Below are 20301 nucleotides of genomic sequence, written 5' to 3' on the forward strand. Positions count from 1 at the left end.
CCCTTTTTGGTGATTTATGCCAACACAACATAAAACAAGTAGAACAAGTACAGAATCAATTCAAATAAGAACTCAAATTGTTTTGATTCAAATTTGGCATATATGGATCACTCTTTGCCACCACTTGGTTTGTTTTTGCAAATCAAACTCAAATCTCTATCTCTAAGTCAAACACACATGTTAAGACATAAAGAGAGTCATTCCAAGAGAAATTGATTCAAGATTTCAAAAACTCCCCTTTTTTTCATAATCAACACTTCTCCCCACAAGAAGCCAACTTTTGACACGAGACGAGAGACAATAAACTCCCCTTTTTTTTTCATAATCAACACTTCTCCCCACAAGAAGCCAACTTTTGACACGAGACGAGAGACAATAAACGAGAGACAATAAAAGAGTTCAAAAGCTCTATTCTACTATTTTCAAAATCTCTCAAGTGTGGTAGCTGATCCATTTATTGCTTTGGCCTTTATTTTCTCCCCCTTTGGCATCAAGCACCAAAACGGGATTAATCTTGGCCCCTGAACCCCATTGCCTCACCAAAATCTTCAATAAGAATACAAAGGCAATAAGAGTACATGAGATGAACTTGGAATAAGTTACCCTCTCATCGGAGTGCAGTGGAAGTCTTTCATGGTCCAAGTCCACCTTTTCCCTTTCAAACCTCCTTTGAGACTAAATCAGCAAACTCAAGCACATGGTTAGCCTCAAAGGGTCAAGTTGTAACACATCTCCCCCTAAATATGTGCATCACTTGCAACAAGGACTTGTAAGGCCCGGGGAGTATTTGTACAACTTGAGCACCATCAATAAGCAACAAAATGCATAAGGAACATGATCAAAGGCATCAACACATGTATGCTATAAATCAATCCAGGTTTCGCGAATCTAAGACATTTAGCTCACTACGCAACCTGCAAAAGGTCTTCTCATCTAGAGGCTTGGTAAAGATATCGGCTAGCTGGTTCTCGGAGCTAACATGGAACACCTCGATATCCCCCTTTTGCTGGTGATCTCTCAAAAAGTGATGCCGGATGTCTATGTGCTTTGTGCGGCTGTGCTCAACAGGATTTTCCGCCATGCGGATAGCACTCTCATTGTCACATAGGAGTGGAACTTTGCTCAGATTGTAGCCAAAGTCCCTGAGGGTTTGCCTCATCCAAAGTAGTTGCGCGCAACACTGTCCTGCGACAACATACTCGGCCTCAGCGGTGGATAGAGCAACAGAGGTTTGTTTCTTAGAGTTCCATGACACTAGGGACCTTCCTAAGAATTGGCACGTCCCCGATGTACTCTTCCTATCGACCTTACATCCAGCATAGTCGGAATCTGAATATCCAATCAAGTCAAAGGTAGACCCCTTTGGATACCAGAGCCCGAAGCAAGGCGTAGCAACTAAATATCTAAGGATTCGCTTCACTGCCACTAAGTGACACTCCTTAGGATCGGATTGAAATCTAGCACACATGCATACGCTAAGCATAATATCCAGTCTACTAGCACATAAATAAAGTAAAGACCCTATCATTGACCGATATGCCTTTTGATCAACGGACTTACCTCCTTTGTTGAGGTCGGTGTGTCCGTCGGTCCCCATCGGAGTCTTTGCGGGCTTGGCGTCCTTCATCCCAAACCGCTTCAGCAAGTCTTGCGTGTACTTCGTTTGAGAGATGAAGGTGCCATCCTTGAGTTGCTTCACTTGGAACCCAAGGAAGTAGTTCAACTCGCCCATCATTGACATCTCGAATTTCTGCGTCATCACCCTACTAAACTCTTCACAAGACTTTTTATTAGTAGAACCAAATATTATGTCATCGACATGAATTTGGCACACAAAAAGATCACCGTCACAAGCAATTAGAAAGTCTCTAAGGCATTCATACCATGCTCTTGGGGCTTGCTTAAGGGTGTGTTTGGTTTGGCTTTTGGCTTTGGCTTTTGCCCCCTAAAAGGCAAAAGCCAACCAAAGGGCTAGATCTAGAAAGCAGCTTTTTCTAAAAGCCGACTTTCTCGTAGTGCAAAATTGAAAGCACCCCTGGACCTGCTTTTAGTGGCTTTTGGATGGAACTGTGAAAACATATATCGAAAAACTTTTAACGATTTTTAGTGGTTTTCACCAAACGATTTTTAGTTTTTTAACAGCACACAGCCTACAACAGCTTTTTCCACAGCTCACAGCCCACAACAACTTTTTCCACAGCCACAGCCCAACCAAACAGACCCTAAGTCCATAGAGCGCCTTAGAGAGCTTACACACATGGTCGGGGTACCGTTCATCCTCGAAGCCAGGGGGTAGCTCTACGTACACCTCCTCCTTGATTGGCCCGTTGAGGAAAGCGCTCTTCACATCCATTTGGAACAACCTGAAAGAATGGTGAGCGGCATATGCTAGCAAAATACGAATGGACTCTAGCCTAGCCACAGGAGCAAAAGTCTCCTCAAAGTCCAAACCTGCGACTTGGGCATAACCTTTTGCCACAAGTCGAGCCTTGTTCCTTGTCACCACTCCGTGCTCGTCTTGTTTGTTGCGGAACACCCACTTGGTTCCCACAACATTTAGCTTAGGACGAGGCACCAGCGTCCAAACTTCATTCCTCTTGAAGTTGTTGAGCTCCTCTTGCATGGCCAACACCCAGTCCGGATCTAGCAAGGCCTCTTCTACCCTGAAAGGCTCAATAGAAGAGACAAAGGAGTAATGCTCACAAAAATTAACTAATCGAGATCGAGTAGTTACTCCCTTGCTAATATCACCCAAAATCTGGTCAACGGGATGATCCCTTTGGATCGTCGCTCGAACTTGGGTTGGAGGTGCATGAGGTGCTTCTTCCTCTTCAACTTGAACATCTTGTGCTCCCCCTTGATCATGCGCCTCCACTTGAGGTACCTGTTCGTCATCTTGGGTTGGGGGATGCACCATAGTTGAGGAAGACGGTTGATCTTGCTCCAATTGTTCCCGAGGCCGTACATCTCCAATCGTCATGGTGCGTATCGCGGCCGTTGGAACGTCTTCTTCATCTACATCATCAAGATCAACAACTTGCTCTCTTGGAGAGCCATTAGTCTCATCAAATACAACGTCGCTAGAGACTTCAACCAAACCCGATGATTTGTTGAAGACCCTATACGCCTTTGTATTTGAGTCATAACCTAACAAAAACCCTTCTACAGCTTTGGGAGCAAACTTAGAATTTCTACCCTTCTTCACTAGAATGTAGCATTTGCTCCCAAATACACGAAAGTAAGATACATTGGGTTTGTTACCGGTTAGAAGCTCATACGACGTCTTCTTGAGGAGGCGGTGAAGGTAGACCCTGTTGATGGCGTGGCAAGCCGTGTTCACGGCTTCCGACCAAAAACACTCGGGGGTCTTGAACTCTCCAAGCATCGTCCTCGCCATATCGATGAGCGTCCTGTTCTTCCTCTCTACCACACCATTTTGCTGTGGTGTGTAGGGAGCGGAGAACTCATGCTTGATCCCTTCTTCCTCAAGGAACTCCTCCACTTGAAGGTTCTTGAACTCGGACCCATTTGTCGCTCCTTATCTTTTTCACCTTGAGCTCAAACTCGTTTTGAGCTCTCCTTAGGAAGCGCTTGAGGGTTCCTTGGGTCTCAGACTTATCCTGCAAAAAGAACACCCAAGTGAAGCGAGAAAAGTCATCAACAATAACTAGACCATACTTACTTCCTCCTATGCTCAGATAGGCGATGGGTACGAAGAGGTCCATATGCAGCAGCTCCAGAGGTCTTGAAGTGGTCATTACATTCTTGCTGTGATGTGCTCCTCCCACTTGTTTACCTGCTTGACAAGCTGCACAAGGTCTATCTTTTTCGAATTGCACGTTAGTCAAACCTATCACGTGTTCTCCCTTTAGAAGCTTGTGAAGGTTCTTCATCCCCACATGTGCTAAGCGGCGATGCCACAACCAGCCCATGCTAGTCTTAGCGATTAAGCATGCATCTAGACCGGCCTCCTCTTTTGCAAAATCAACTAAATAAAGTTTGCCGTCTAGTACACCCTTAAATGCTAGTGAACCATCACTTCTTCTAAAGACAGACACATCTACATTTGTAAATAGACAATTATATCCCATATTACATAATTGACTGACAGATAGTAAATTGTATCCAAGAGACTCAACTAAAAACACATTAGAGATAGAGTGCTCATTGGATATTGCAATCTTGCCTAAACCTTTCACCTTGCCTTGGTTCCCATCACCGAATATGATTGAATCTTGGGAATCCTTATTCTTGACGTAGGAGGTGAACATCTTCTTCTCCCCCGTCATATGGTTTGTGCATCCACTGTCGATAATCCAGCTTGAGCCCCCGGATGCATAAACCTGCAAGGCAATTTTAGGCTTGGGTCTTAGGTACCCAACTCTTGTTGGGTCCTACAAGGTTAGTCACAATTTCCTTAGGGACCCAAATGCAAGCTTTATCACCCTTGCATTTTGCCCCTAATTTCCTAGCAACTATCTTCCTATCCTTTCTACAAATAGCAAAGGAAGCATTTAAAGCATGATAAATTGTAGAGGGACCATTCATAACTTTTCTAGGAACATGAACAATATTCTTCCTAGGCACATGATGAATATTTTTCCTAGGCATATCTCTACCATGCATATAGGAAGAACTAGAAGCATACATAGCATAAGAGTCATAGGCATGTGAATCAAAAGTATTACAACTCCTATGAGACTGTCTTCTATCATTGTACATCAAAGCATGGTTCTTTTTAGTACTATTTGCCATAGGGGCCTTCCCTTTCTCCTTGGCGGAGATGGGAGCCTTATGGCTTGTTAAGTTCTTGGCTTCCCTCTTGAAGCCAAGCCCATCCTTAATTGAGGGGTGTCTACCAATCGTGTAGGCATCCCTAGCAAATTTTAGTTTATCAAAATCACTTTTGCTAGCCTTAAGTTGGGCATTAAGACTAGCCATTTCATCATTTAACTTTGCAATAGAAGCTATGTGTTCACTACAAGCATCAATATCAAAGTCTTTACATCTATTGCAAATAACAACATTTTCTACACAGGTTGTTGATTTACTAGCTATTTCTATCTTAGCATTCAAATCATCATTAATGCTCCTTAAGCTAGAAATCGTCTCATGGCAAGAAGATAATTCACAAGAAAGCATTTCATTTCTTTTAACTTCTAAAGCATGAGATTTTTGTGCTTCTACAAATTTGTCATGTTCTTCATACAACAAATCTTCTTGTTTTTCTAAAAGCCTATTCTTATCATTCAAGGCATCAATTAATTCATTAATTTTATCTACCTTGGTTCTATCTAGGCCCTTAAATAAACATGAATAATCTATTTCATCCTCATCACTAGATTCGTCCTCACTTGAAGAAGCATAAGTAGAGTTTTGACTACATACCTTCTTCTCCCTTGCCATAAGGCATGTGTGACGCTCGTTGGGGAAGAGGGATGACTTGTTGAAGGCGGGTGGCGGCGAGTCCTTCATTGTCGGAGTCGGAGGAGGAGCAATCCGAGTCCCACTCCTTTCCTAGATGCGCCTCGCCCTTGGCCTTCTTGTAATTTTTCTTCTTTTCCCTCTTGCTCCCGTGTTCCTGGTCACTTTCATTATCGGGACAGTTAGCAATAAAATGACCAATCTTACCGCATTTGAAGCATGAGCGCTTCCCCTTGGCTTTGGTCTTGCTTGGCTGTCCCTTGCGACCCTTAAGCGCCGTCTTGAATCTCTTGATGATGAGGGCCATCTCTTCATCATTAAGTCCGGCGGCCTCAATTTGTGCTACCTTGCTGGGTAATGCCTCCTTGCTCCTTGTTGCCTTGAGAGCAACGGATTGAGGCTCATTGATTGGACCGTTTAGAGCATCGTCCACGTACCTCGCTTCCTTGATCATCATTCGCCCGCTTACGAATTTTCCAAGGACTTCTTCGGGCGACATTTTGGTGTACCTGGGATTCTCACGAATGTTATTCACCAAATGAGGATCAAGAACGGTAAAGGACCTTAGCATCAATCGGACGACGTCGTGGTCCGTCCATCGCGTGCTTCCGTAGCTCCTTATTTTGTTGATAAGGGTCTTGAGCCGATTGTATATTTGTGTCGGCTCCTCGCCCCTTATCATCGCGAATCATCCAAGCTCGCCCTCCACCAACTCCATCTTGGTGAGCAAGGTGACATCGTTCCCCTCATGTGAAATCTTGAGGGTGTCCCAGATCTGCTTGGCGTTATCCAAGCCACTCACTTTGTGATATTCATCCCTGCACAATAAAGCTAGAAGAACAGTAGTAGCTTGTGCATTCTTATGAATTTGCTCATTAATGAACATGGGACTATCCGAACTATCAAAGTGCATTCCACTCTCTACAATCTCCCATATACTAGGATGGAGAGAGAACAAGTGACTACGCATTTTGTGACTCCAAAATCCGTAGTCCTCTCCATCAAAATGAGGAGGTTTACCAAGTGGAATAGATAATAAATGAGCATTTGCACTTTGAGGAATACGAGAGTAGTCAAAAGAAAAGTTCGAATTGACCGGTTTCCTTCTCTCGTAGTCGTTGTGGTCGTCGTCCTTTTGGGAGGAAGTAGACTCATCGCTGTCGTCGTAGTAGACGATCTCCTTGATGCGCCTCGTCTTCTTCTTCTTCCCTTCTTTCCGTCTATGGCCCGAGCCGGAGTCGGTAGGCTTGTCGTCCTTCGGCTCGTTGACAAAAGATTCCTTCTCTTTATCGTTGATCACGATACCCTTCCCCTTAGGATCCATCTCTTCGGGCGGTTAGTCCCTTTGTGAAGAGAACTGCTCCAATACCAATTGAGAGCACCTAGAGGGGGGGGGGGTGAATAGGTGATCCTGTAAAACTTAAAAACTTAAGCCACAAAAACTTGGTTAAGCGTTAGCACAGTAAATGCCAAGTGGCTAGAGAGGAGTCTCAACAAAACACAATAACCACAAGAAATCAATCACAGAGATGGCACGGTGGTTATCCCGTGGTTTGGCCAAGACTAACGCTTGCCTACTCCACGTTGTGGCGTCCCAACGGACGAGGGTTGCAATCAACCCCTCTCAAGCGGTCCAAAGACCCACTTGAATACCACGATGTTTTGCTTGCTTTTCTCAATCCCGTTTGCGAGGAATCTCCACAACTTGGAGCCTCTCGCCCTTACACTTGAAGTTCTCAAAGAAACACAGAGCAAGGGAGGATTAGCAACGCACACAAGACACAAGAATCAGAGAATCAACACGCACACAAGTCGCAACAAGAGCTCGCAACACAACTCAATGAGTTCACAACTCCACTAGAGCTCTATATGCTATCACAATGAAACAAATGCGCGGAATCGAGGTCTTGGTGCTTAGAGATGTTGTAGGAATGCTTGGTGTGCTCCTCCATGCGCCTAGGGGTCCCTTTTATAGCCCCAAGGCCGCTAGGAGCCGTTGAGAACAATCCAGGAAGGCAAATCTTGCCTTCTGTCGCGTGGCGCACAGGACAGTCTGGTGCACACCGGACACTGTCCGGTGCCTGATTTTCTTTCCTTAAATGGCGAAGCCGACCGTTGGCAGACTTTGAGCCGTTGGCACACCGGACACGTCCGGTGCACACCGGACAGTCCGGTGCCCCCTTCTAGCCGTTGGCTCGGCCACGTGTCCCGCGCAGATCGCGCGGCCGACCGTTGGCCCGTCCGACCGTTGGCTCACCGGACAGTCCGGTGCACACCGGACAGTCCGGTGAATTATAGCCGTACGTCGCCGGTGAATTCCCGAGAGCGGCCAGTTCGCTCGAGCCAGCCTGGCGCACCGGACACTGTCCGGTGCTCCCAGACTGAGCAGACTTGGCTGAACAAAGCCATCTCATTTCCAATTCGATTTTTCCTGTTTCCAGCACTTAGACACAACACATTAGTCCATAAAACAATGCACTAAGTCTGAGAAACATACCTTTATCCTTGGTTTGTACTTTGTACACCTTTTTACACTTAGGCACTTGTGTTGGGCACTAAATCACCAAAATACTTAGAAATGGCCCAAGGGCACATTTCCCTTTCAGCCACCTCCTTCCTGGCCCCGCCAAGTTCTATCGGGAACACTGTGCGTGTCCTCTAGTATGATGGCCAGCTTGTCCGCGCCATTTTCGTGGCCATCGATCGGGCCATGAACCCTGTTCTCTATTACTGCGTAGAGCTCCACCCTCAGGCGGGTCGCCACATGCCTGGACTGCTTGTCTTCTCACGTGCTGTGATTGCCTCCCTGGCGATTGAGACCTCGCTATTTCTCTCCCTTCCTAGTGGCTATGTTGGAGCACCTCCCCTAGCTCTCTCCTCACACACCGTGCCTTCACCATCACCTCCCTCTCTCATCGATTGGGTAGTTGACTCTAGAGCCTCCTTCCACACCACTCCTACCACCAATTCATTATCCCTCTACCTTCCTGCACACCCCTCGCATCCTTCCTCTATCATGGTGGGGAGCAGTTCCACCCTCTCGATCACCTCAGTAGGTGCATCGGTTCTTCCCGGACCCTTCTACCTTAACTACATTCTTGTTGCTCCCCATTTGACTCATCATCTTCTCTCGGTTCGTCGCTTCACTAGTGACAACCACTGTTCTATAGGGTTTGATCCCTAGGGGCTCACCATACACCACCTTCCCACTCGTGTCGTGCTTGCTCCCTGTGATAGCTCCAGCCCCCTCTACTCTATTCACTTGCCATCCACTTCCCCCACCAGCGTATCCTCCCCCATGCTCTTTCTACTACCACCACCTCCACCATTTGGCATCATCATCTCAGGCACCCTAGACCTGATGTGATGTCCCAACTCTCCTGTCAATTGGATATCTCCTGTAGCCGGGGCTCCTTTGAGCACCTCTGTCATGCTTGTCAACTCGACTGCCACTCTCGTCTTTCTTTTTACACCTCCACGTCTAGAGTTGCTTAGCCTTTGATCTTGTTCATTGTGATCTCTGGACTTCTCCTGTCCTCAGCCTCTCTGGTTATAAATACTACATAGTAATTCTAGATAACTTCTCTCATTTTCTTTGGACTTTCCTACTTCAGTTGAAGTCCGACACATTTTTACCCTCACACACTTCTTCGCCTGGGTCTCCACCCAATTTCTTCGCCCGGTTCATGCCCTTCATTGTGATAGCGACTGAGAGTTTGGCAACACTGCCTTTCGCTCCTTATTTCTCTCCCACGACGTTCAGTTGAGCCTCTCACGCCCTTACACTTGTCCCTAGAACGGCCGGGTGAAAGTGCATCCATCCCTTTTGTTGGTTTTGGTGATTTAGATAACAACACACTTAAAGGACTAATCAATTTGCTAAGTGTTGAACAAGAAAGTTGAAAAGGTAATCATGATTGAAAATAGTCAAGAGACATGGTTGATATTTAAATGTCTCATATACATGGATTGCTCATAATAGAAAAGTATAAAAGATCAACATTAAGCAATGATGAGGATATCTCATAAGTAAGGTCATTTGGATATATGGAGATGGGATGTTCTGTGAAGATCAAAAGACAAAAAGTCATCTATCAGATAATCAGACATCAAAAGAGACAATACAAATGGATATAATATGGTCTCTATATTGGTTTGAATATATGGACAAGACTTGAGAAATCACTATGCATAAATATGATCAGAATAGAGATTGAAGTGATTAAGAGGATTGATCAAGCCAAAATGAATAAGATATGAGGAACCATGAATTGTGAAAGTCGCCTAGAGGGGGGGGTGAATAGGTGGAAACTGAAATTTACGAACTTTAAACACAACTACAAGCCGGGGTTAGCGTTAGAAATAAAATCGAGTCCGAAAGAGAGGGTGAAAAACAAATCAATGTAAATGAAGCGGATGACACGGTGATTTGTTTTACCGAGGTTCGGTTCTTGCAAACCTACTCCCCGTTAAGGTGGTCACAAAGACCGGGTCTCTTTCAACCCTTTCCCTCTCTCAAACGGTCACCTAGACCGAGTGAGCTTTCTCCTTAATCAAACGGGTCACTTAGACCCCTCACAATAACCACCACAACTTGGTGTCTCTTGCTTTGATTACAAGTGTCTTGAGAACAAGAATGGAGGAAGAAGAAAGCGATCCAAGCGACAAGAACTCAAATGAACACGAAAATCTCTCTCTCACAAGTCACTAAGTGTTTGGAGTGGTTTTGGACTTTGGAGATGATTTGATCTCTTGTTTGTGTCTTGGAGTGAAGTCTAGAGCTCTTGTATTGAATGCAATATACTGGAAACTTGGATGCCTTGAATAGAGGTGGTTGGGGGGGGGTATTTATAGCTCCAGCTGCTGTCGATGGGCGCACCGGACAGTCCGGTGCGCCAGCCACGTCACCCAACCGTTAGGGTTCTGACGGTTTCGACCGTTGGAGCTCTGACAGCCTGGGCCACCGGACAGTCCGGTGTTGCACCGAACAGTCACTGTTCACTGTCTGGTGCGCCTTCTGGCGCTGCTCTGACTCTGCACGAACTGTCCGCGCACTGTTCACGTTGCAGGCGACCGTTGGAGTCGACCGTTGCGCTTGGGAGTGAAAGGGAAATGTGCCCTTGGGCCATTTCTATAAGATTTTGGTGATTAAGTGCCCAACACACATTAAGGGAATGAGTATATGCCAAAGGGTGGTCAAAGTGCAAATAAATACAAAGGTATGATTCTAGGCTTAGTACATTGGTTTTTGTGTACTAACATATTTGTCTAAGTGCTAGAATCAGAGAAAATACAATTGGAAAAGACTTGGCTCGAGCAGCCAAGACTCTGCTCAGTCTGGGTGCACCGGACAGTGTCCGGTGCGCCAGGCTGGCTCTGGTGAAAAGGCCGCTCTTGGGAATTCTTCGGCGGCGTACGACTGAAATTCGCACACCGGACAGTCCGGTGAGCCAACGGTCGGCCGAGCCAACGGTCGGCCGCGCAATCTGCGCGTGACGCGTGGCCGGGCCAACGGTCTAAAGGGGGCACCGGACAGTGTCCGGTGCGCCAACGGCTCCAAATCGCCAACGGTCGGCTACGCCAAAACAGGAAAGAAATCCGCACCGGACAGTGTCCGGTGGTGCACCGGACTGTCCGGTGCGCCAGTCGACAGAAGGCAAGAATTGCCTTCCTGAAATGCTCTCAACGGCTCCTAGCTGCCTTGGGGCTATAAAAGGGACCCCTAGGCGCATGGAGGAGTACACCAAGCATCCTTTGAGCATTGTTGATCATTCACACTCCATTCTTGCGCACTTGTTCGACATTCTTAGTGATTTGAGCTCCGTTCTAGTGAGAACCTCGTGATATTCTTTTGAGCTCAAGTCTTGGCCTTGTGTGTGCGTATTTGCTGTGAATTTGAGTGTGTTTCTTCCCTCCCTTACTCTAGTGCTTCATTTTGATTCTTATTGTAAGGGCGAGAGACTCCAAGTTGTGGAGATTCCTCGCAAACGGGAAAGAGTAAAGTAATGAAGAACACCGTGGTATTCAAGTTGATCATTGGATCACTTGAGAGGAGTTGAGTGCAACTCTCGTCCGTTGGGACGCCACAACGTGGAGTAGGCAAGTTTTGTACTTGGCCGAACCACGGGATAAATCCTCGTGTCTCTTGTGCTTGTTCTTACTGTGTCTATTGTGCTTCACAAGAGCTCTTCTCTCTAATCACTTGATTTCATTGTTCTAACTCCTAATCAAGTTTGTGGTGTTAAGTTTTAAGGTTTTACAGGATCACCTATTCACCCCCCTCTAGGTGCTCTCAATTGGTATCAGAGCCGTTCTCTTCACGTAAGGGATTAATCGCCCGAAGAGATGGATCCTAAGGGCAAGGGGATGGTGATCAATGATAAGGAGAAGGAATCCTTCATCAATGAGCCTAAAGACGACAAGCCTACCGACTCGGGCTCAAGTCATAAGAAGAAGGACGAGAAGAAGAAGAGGCGCATCAAGAAGATCGTCTACTACGACGACAGCGACGAGTCCTCTTCTTCCCAAAAGGACAACGACGACAACGACTACGAGAAAAAGAAGACGGTTAACTCGAACTTTTCTTTTGATTACTCTCGTATGCCGCATAGTTCAAATGCACATTTGCTTTCCATTCCTCTTGGCAAACCTCCACACTTTGATGGAGAGGACTACGGATTTTGGAGTCACAAAATGCGTAGTCATTTGTTCTCTCTCCATCCAAGTATGGGAGATAGTAGAAAATGGAATGCAATTTGATAGCACGGATAGTCCCTTATGCATCAACGAGCAGATTCACAAAAATGCACAAGCTACTACTGTGTTGTTAGCCTCATTGTGCAGGGATGAATACCATAAGGTGAGCGGCTTGGATAACGCCAAGCAGATTTGGGACACCCTTAGGATCTCTCATGAGGGAAATGACGTCACCATGCTCACCATGATGGAGTTGGTGGAGGGCGAACTTGGGAGATTCACAATGATCAGGGGAGAGGAGCCAACTCAAACGTACAACCGGCTCAAGACCCTCGTCAACAAAATAAGGAGCTATGGAAGCACACGATGGACGAACCACGACGTCGTCCGCCTAATGCTAAGGTCTTTCACTGTTCTTGATCCACATCTGGTAAACAATATTCGTGAGAATCCTAGGTACACCAAGATGTCGCCCGAAGAAATACTTGGAAAGTTTGTAAGCGGGCGGATGATGATCAAGGAGGCAAGATACGTCGATGAGGCGTTGAATGGCCCAATCCATGAGCCTCAAGCCATTGCTCTCAAGGCAACAAGTAGCAGGGAGGCGCTACCTAGCAGGGTGGCACAAATTGAGGCGGCTGGGCTAAATGAAGATGAAATGGCCCTCATCATCAAGCGCTTCAAGACGGCGCTCAAAGGTCGCAAGGAGCATCCCAACAAAAGCAAGACGAAGGGAAAGCGCTCCTGCTTCAAGTGTGGTAAGATTGGTCATTTTATCGCTAATTGTCCCGATAATGATAGTGATCAGAAACAAGAGAAGAAGAGGAAAAGAAGAAGGCTTACAAGAAGGCTAAGGGCGAGGCACACCTTGGCAAAGAGTGGGACTCGGATTGTCGTCGTCCGACTCCGACAACGAAGGACTCGCCGCCTCGGCCTTCAACAAAACATCCCTCTTCCCCAACGAGCATCACACCTGCCTCATGGCAAAGGAGAAGAAGGTAAACACTCGAAAGTCTACTTATGCTTCTAGTGATGATGAATCTAGCGATGATGAAATAGACTACGCTAGTTTGTTCAAGGGCTTAGATAGAACTAAGATTGATAAGATCAATGAATTGATTGATGCTTTGAATGATAAGAATAGATTGTTAGAAAAGCAAGAGGATCTTTTGTATGAAGAACATGATAAATTTGTAGAGGCACAAAAATCTCTTGCTTTAGAAGTTAAAAGGAATGAAATGCTTTCTTGTGAACTATCTACTTGCCATGAGACCATTTCTAGTTTAAAAAGTGTTAATGATGATTTAAATGCTAAACTAGAAGTAGCAAATAGATCTAACTCTTGTGTAGAACATGTTGTGATTTGCAATAGGTGTAAAGATTTTAATGTTGATGCTTGTAGTGAACACCTAGTTTCTATTGCAAAGTTAAATAATGAAGTGGCTAGTCTTAATGCCCAACTTAAGACTAGCAAAAATGAATTTGATAAACTAAAATTTGCAAGGGATGCCTACACCATTGGTAGACACCCCTCAATTAAGGATGGGCTTGGCTTTAAGAGAGAAGCCAAGAAATTAACAAGTCATAATGCTCCCATTTCCGCAAAGGAGAAAGGGAAGGCTCCTATGACTAATAGTAGTCAAAAGAATCATGCTTTCATTTATGGTGATAAGAGATATTCTAGAAATATTCATTATGGTAGGAATTGTAATGTTTATGATTCAAATGTTATGTTTGCTTCAAGTTCTTCCATTATGCATGATAGAAATTTGGCTAAGAAAAATGTTATGCCTAGAAGAAATATTGTTCATGTTCCTTGAAAAGTAGATAATGAACCTTCTACAATTTATCATGCTTGCAATGTTTCCTTCGCTATTTGTAGAAAGGATAAAAAAGTGGTTGCTAGGAAATTAGGAGCAAGATGCAAGGGAGATAAATCTTGCATTTGGGTTCCTAAGACCATTGTTACTAACCTTGTAGGACCCAACAAGAGTTGGGTACCTAAGACCCAAGCCTAATTTGCCTTGCAGGTTTATGCATCCGGGGGATCAAGCTGGATTATCGACAGCGGATGCACAAACCACATGACGGGGGAGAAGAAGATGTTCACCTCCTACGTCAAGAACAAAGATTCCTAAGACTCAATCATATTCGGTGACGGGAATCAAGGCAAGGTTAAAGGACTAGGAAAAATAGCTATTTCTTCTGAGCATTCTATCTCTAATGTGTTTTTAGTTGAATCACTCGGGTATAATTTATTGTCCGTTAGTCAATTATGTAATATGGGATATAATTGCTTATTCACAAATGTAGATGTGTCTGTCTTTAGAAGGAGTGATGGTTCATTAGCTTTTAAGGGTGTACTAGACGACAAACTCTATTTAGTTGATTTTGCAAAAGAGGAGGCCGGTCTAGATGCATGCTTAATTGCTAAGACTAGCATGGGCTGGCTGTGGCATCGCCGTTTAGCACATGTAGGGATGAAGAACCTTCACAAACTTCTAAAGGGAGAACATGTGATAGGTCTAACAAATGTAACCTTCGAAAAAGATAGACCTTGTGCAGCTTGTCAAGCAGGTAAACAGGTGGGAAGCTCTCATCATACCAAAAATGTGATGACCACATCAAGACCTTTGGAGTTGCTTCATATGGACCTCTTCGGACCCGTCGCCTATCTAAGCATAGGAGGAAGTAAGTATGGTCTTGTTATCGTTGATGACTTTTCCCGCTTCACTTGGGTATTCTTTTTGCAGGATAAAACAGAAACCCAAGGGACCCTCAAGCGCTTCCTAAGGAGAGCTCAAAATGAGTTTGAGCTCAAGGTGAAAAAGATAAGGAGTGACAACGGGTCCGAGTTCAAGAATCTTCAAGTGGAGGAGTACCTTGAGGAGGAAGGAATCAAGCACGAGTTCTCCGCTCCCTACACACCACAGCAAAATGGTGTGGTAGAGAGGAAGAACAGGACTCTCATTGACATGGCGAGGACGATGCTTGGAGAGTTCAAGACCCCCGAGCGATTTTTGGTCGGAAGCCGTGAACACGGCTTGCCACGCCATAAACCAGGTCTACCTTCATCGCCTCCTCAAGAAGACTTCGTATGAGCTTCTAACCGATAACAAACCCAATGTTTCATACTTTCGTGTATTTGGGAGTAAATGCTACATTCTAGTGAAGAAAGGTAGAAATTCTAAGTTTGCTCCCAAAGCTGTAGAAGGGTTTTTGTTAGGTTATGACTCAAATACAAAGGCGTATAGGGTCTTCAACAAATCATCGGGTTTGGTTGAAGTCTCTAGAGACGTTGTATTTGATGAGACTAATGGCTCTTCAAGAGAGCAAGTTGTTGATCTTGATGATGTAGATGAAGACGACGTTCCAATGGCCGCAATACACACCATGGCGATTGGAGAAGTGCGACCACAGGAACACCAAGGGCAAGATCAACCTTCTTCCTCAACAATGGTGCAACCCCCAACTCAAGATGATGAACAAGTTCATCAAGAAGAGGCATGTGATCAAGGGGGAGCACAAGATGATCACGTTATGGAGGAAGAAGCACCTCAAGCCCCTCCAACTCAAGTTCGAGCGACGATTCAAAGGAATCATCCCGTCGATCAGATATTGGGTGATATTAGCAAGGGAGTAACTACTCGCTCTAGATTAGTTAATTTTTGTGAGCATTACTCTTTTGTCTCTTCTATTGAGCCTTTCAGGGTAGAAGAGGCCTTGCTAGATCCGGACTGGGTGTTGGCCATGCAGGAGGAGCTCAACAATTTCAAGAGAAATGAAGTTTGGACACTGGTGCCACGTCCCAAGCAAAACGTTGTGGGAACCAAGTGGGTGTTCCGCAACAAACAAGACGAGCACGGAGTGGTTACAAGGAACAAGGCTAGACTTGTGGCAAAAGGTTATGCCCAAGTCGCAGGTTTGGACTTTGAGGAGACTTTTGCTCCTGTGGCTAGGCTAGAGTCAATTCGCATATTGTTAGCCTATGCCGCTCACCATTCTTTCAGGTTGTTCCAAATGGATGTGAAGAGCGCTTTCCTCAACAGGCCAATCAAGGAGGAGGTGTACGTAGAGCAACCCCCTAGCTTTGAGGACGAACGGTACCCCGACCACGTGTGTAAGCTTTCTAAGGCGCTCTATGGACTTAAGCAAGCCCCAAGAGCATGGTATAAATGCCTTAGAGACTTTTTAATTGCTAATGCTTTCAAGGTTGGGAAAGCCGATCCAACTCTTTTTACTAAGACATGTGATGGTGACTTATTTGTGTGCCAAATTTATGTTGATGACATAATATTTGGTTCTACTAACCAAAAGTCTTGTGAAGAGTTTAGCAGGGTGATGACTCAGAAGTTTGAAATGTCGATGATGGGCGAGTTGAACTACTTCCTTGGGTTTCAAGTGAAGCAACTCAAGGACGACACTTTCATCTTCCAAACAAAGTACACGCAAGACTTGCTAAAGCGGTTTGGGATGAAGGACGCCAAGCCCGCAAAGACTCCAATGGGAACCGACGGACATGTCGACCTCAACAAAGGAGGTAAGTCCGTTGATCAAAAGGCATACCGGTCTATGATAGGGTCTTTGCTTTATTTATGTGCTAGTAGACCGGATATTATGCTTAGTGTATGCATGTGTGCTAGATTTCAATCCGATCCAAGGGAGTGTCACTTAGTGGCCGTGAAGCGAATTCTTAGATATTTAGTCGCTACGCCTTGCTTCGGGATCTGGTATCCAAAGGGGTCTTCCTTTGACTTAATTGGATACTCAGACTCCGATTAAGCTGGATGTAAGGTCGATAGGAAGAGTACATCAGGGACGTGCCAATTCTTAGGAAGGTCCCTGGTGTCTTGGAGTTCTAAGAAACAAACTTCTGTTGCCCTATCCACCGCTGAGGCCGAGTATGTTGTCGCAGGACAGTGTTGTGCGCAACTACTTTGGATGAGGCAAACCCTCCGGGACTTTGGCTACAATCTGAGCAAAGTCCCACTCCTATGTGATAATGAGAGTGCTATCCGCATGGCGGATAATCCTATTGAACACAGCCGCACAAAGCACATAGACATCCGACATCACTTTTTGAGAGACCACCAGCAAAAGGGGGATATCGAAGTGTTTTATGTTAGCACCGAGAACCAGCTAGCCGATATCTTTACCAAGCCTTTAGATGAGAAGACCTTTTGCAGGCTGCGTAGTGAGCTAAATGTCTTAGATTCGCGGAACTTGGATTGATTTATAGCATACATGTGTTTTATGCCTTGATCATGTTCCTTATGTATTTTGTTGTTTATTTATGGTGTTCAAGTTGTACAAACACTCCCCGAACCTCACAAGTCCATGTGTGAGTGATGCGCATATTTAGGGGGAGATGTGCTACAACTTGACCCTTTGAGACTAACCATGTGCTTGAGTTTTCTTAATTTAGTCTCAAAGGAAGTTTGAAAGGGAAAAGGTGGACTTGGACCATGCAAGACTTCCACTGCACTCCGATAAGAGGGTAACTTACTCCAAGTTCATCTCCATGTCTCTTATTGCCTTTTTGTTCTTAATTGACAATTTTGGTGAAGCAATGGGGTTTAAGGGCCAAGATTGATCCCGTTTTGGTGTTTGATGCCAAAGGGGGAGAAATTAAGGCCAAAGCAATAAATGGATCAGCTACCACTTGAGAATTTTGAAAATAGTAGAGTTAGGACTTTTGATTTGTCAAAATTCTAAATGTCTCTTTTTGTCAAAAGTTGGTCTCTTGTGGGGAGAATGTTTGATTATGGGAAATAGGGGGAGTTTTTGAATCAGTGATCAATTTCTCTTGGAATATCTTTCTCTATGCCTCAACAAGTGAATTTGACTTAGAGATAGGAAATTGAGTTTGATTTGCAAAAAAAAAACCAAGTGGTGGCAAAGAATGATCCAAATATGCCAAATTTGAATCAAAACAAATTTGTGTTCTCATTTGCATTGATGTTGCAATCCTTTTAGTTGCTTTTTGTTATGTTGGCATAAATCACCAAAAAGGGGGAGATTGAAAGGGAAATGTGCCCTTGGGCCATTTCTATAAGATTTTGGTGATTAAGTGCCCAACACACATTAAGGGAATGAGTATATGCCAAAGGGTGGACAAAGTGCAAATCAATACAAAGGTATGATTCTAGACTTAGTACATTGGTTTTTGTGTACTAACATATTTTTCTAAGTGCTAGAATCAGAGAAAATACAATTGGAAAAGACTTGGCTCGAGCAGCCAAGACTCTGCTCAGTCTGGGTGCTCCGGACTGTCCGGTGGTGCACCGGACAGTGTCCGGTGCGCCAGGCTGGCTCTGGTGAAAAGGCCGCTCTCGGGAATTCGTCGGCGGCGTACGGCTAAAATTCACCGGACTGTCCGGTGTGCACCGGACTGTCCGGTGAGCCAACGGTCGGCCGCGCAATCTGCGCGTGACGCGTGGCCGGGCCAACGGTCTGAAGGGGGCACCAGACTGTCCGGTGTGCACCGGACAGTGTCCGGTGCGCCAACGGCTCTAAATCGCCAACGGTCGGCTACGCCAAAACAGGAAAGAAATCCGCACCGGACAGTGTCCGGTGGTGCACCGGACTGTCCGGTGCGCAAGTCGACAGAAGGCAAGAATTGCCTTCCTGAAATGCTCTCAACGGCTCCTAGCTGCCTTGAGGCTATAAAAGGGACCCCTAGGTGCATGGAGGAGTACACCAAGCATCCTTTGAGCATTGTTGATCATTCACACTCCATTCTTGCGCACTTGTTCGACATTCTTAGTGATTTGAGCTCCGTTCTAGTGAGAACCTTGTGATATTCTTTTGAGCTCAAGTCTTGGCCTTGTGTGTGCGTATTTGCTGTGAATTTGAGTGTGTTGCTTCCCTCCCTTACTCTAGTGCTTCATTTTGATTCTTATTGTAAGGGCGAGAGACTCCAAGTTGTGGAGATTCCTCACAAACGGGAAAGAGTAAAGTAAAGAAGAACACCGTGGTATTCAAGTTGATCATTGGATCACTTGAGAGGAGTTGAGTGCAACTCTCGTCCGTTGGGACGCCACAACGTGGAGTAGGCAAGTTTTGTACTTGACCGAACCACAGGATAAATCCTCGTGTCTCTTGTGCTTGTTCTTACTGTGTCTATTGTGCTTCACAAGAGCTCTTCTCTCTAATCACTTGATTTCATTGTTCTAACTCCTAATCAAGTTTGTGGTGTTAAGTTTTAAGTTTTTACAGGATCACCTATTCACCCCCCTCTAGGTGCTCTCAGGGAGCCGTTGCTCCGTTGGCACACCGGACAGTCCGGTGAATTATAGCGTAGCGCGGCCTCAGAAAACCAAAGGTGATGAGTTTGAAGTCGATCCACCCTGGTGCACCGGACACTGTCCGGTGGCACATCAGACAGTCCGGTGCGCCAGACCAGGGTTCACTTCGGTTTCTTTTGCTCCTTTCTTTTGAACCCTAACTTTAATCTTTTTATTGGTTTATGCTGAACCTTTGTCACCTGTAGAACATATAATCTAGAACAAACTAGTTAGTCCAATATTTGTGTTGGGCAATTCAACCACCAAAATCATTTAGGAAAAGGTTTGACCCTATTTCCCTTTCAATCTCCCCCTTTTTGGTGATTGATGCCAACACAAACCAAAGCAAATATATAAATACATAATTGAACTAGTTTGCATAAGGTGAGTGCAAAGGTTGCTTGGAATTAAACCAATTTATACTTTTATTAGATATGCATGGATTGCTTTCTTTCTTTTAACATTTTGGACCACATTTGCACCACTTGTTTTGTTTTTGCAAATTCTTTTGGAAAATCTTTTCAAAGTCCATTTGCAAATAGTCAAAGGTATATGAATAAGATTGCAAGAAGCATTTTCAAGATTTGAAATTTTCTCCCCCTGTTTCAAATGCTTTTCCTTTGACTTTAAACAAAACTCCCCATGAATTGAAATTCTCCTCTTAGTGTTCAAGAGGGTTTTACCAATTAAAAGAAGATTAACTATACCAATTTGAAAAATACTAACCAATTGAAAAATCCTCTTTTAAATATTTCATCGTAAGATACCAATTGAAAACTTCATTTTTAAACCTTGAAATTAGTGGTGGTGCGGTCCTTTTGCTTTGGGCTAATACTCTCTCCCCCTTTGGCATTGATCGCCGAAAACGGAAACTTTTGAGAGCCCTATTTACTGT

The sequence above is a fragment of the Zea mays genome, chromosome 3 (assembly GCF_902167145.1).
Source record: "Zea mays cultivar B73 chromosome 3, Zm-B73-REFERENCE-NAM-5.0, whole genome shotgun sequence".
Lineage (NCBI taxonomy): Eukaryota > Viridiplantae > Streptophyta > Magnoliopsida > Poales > Poaceae > Zea > Zea mays.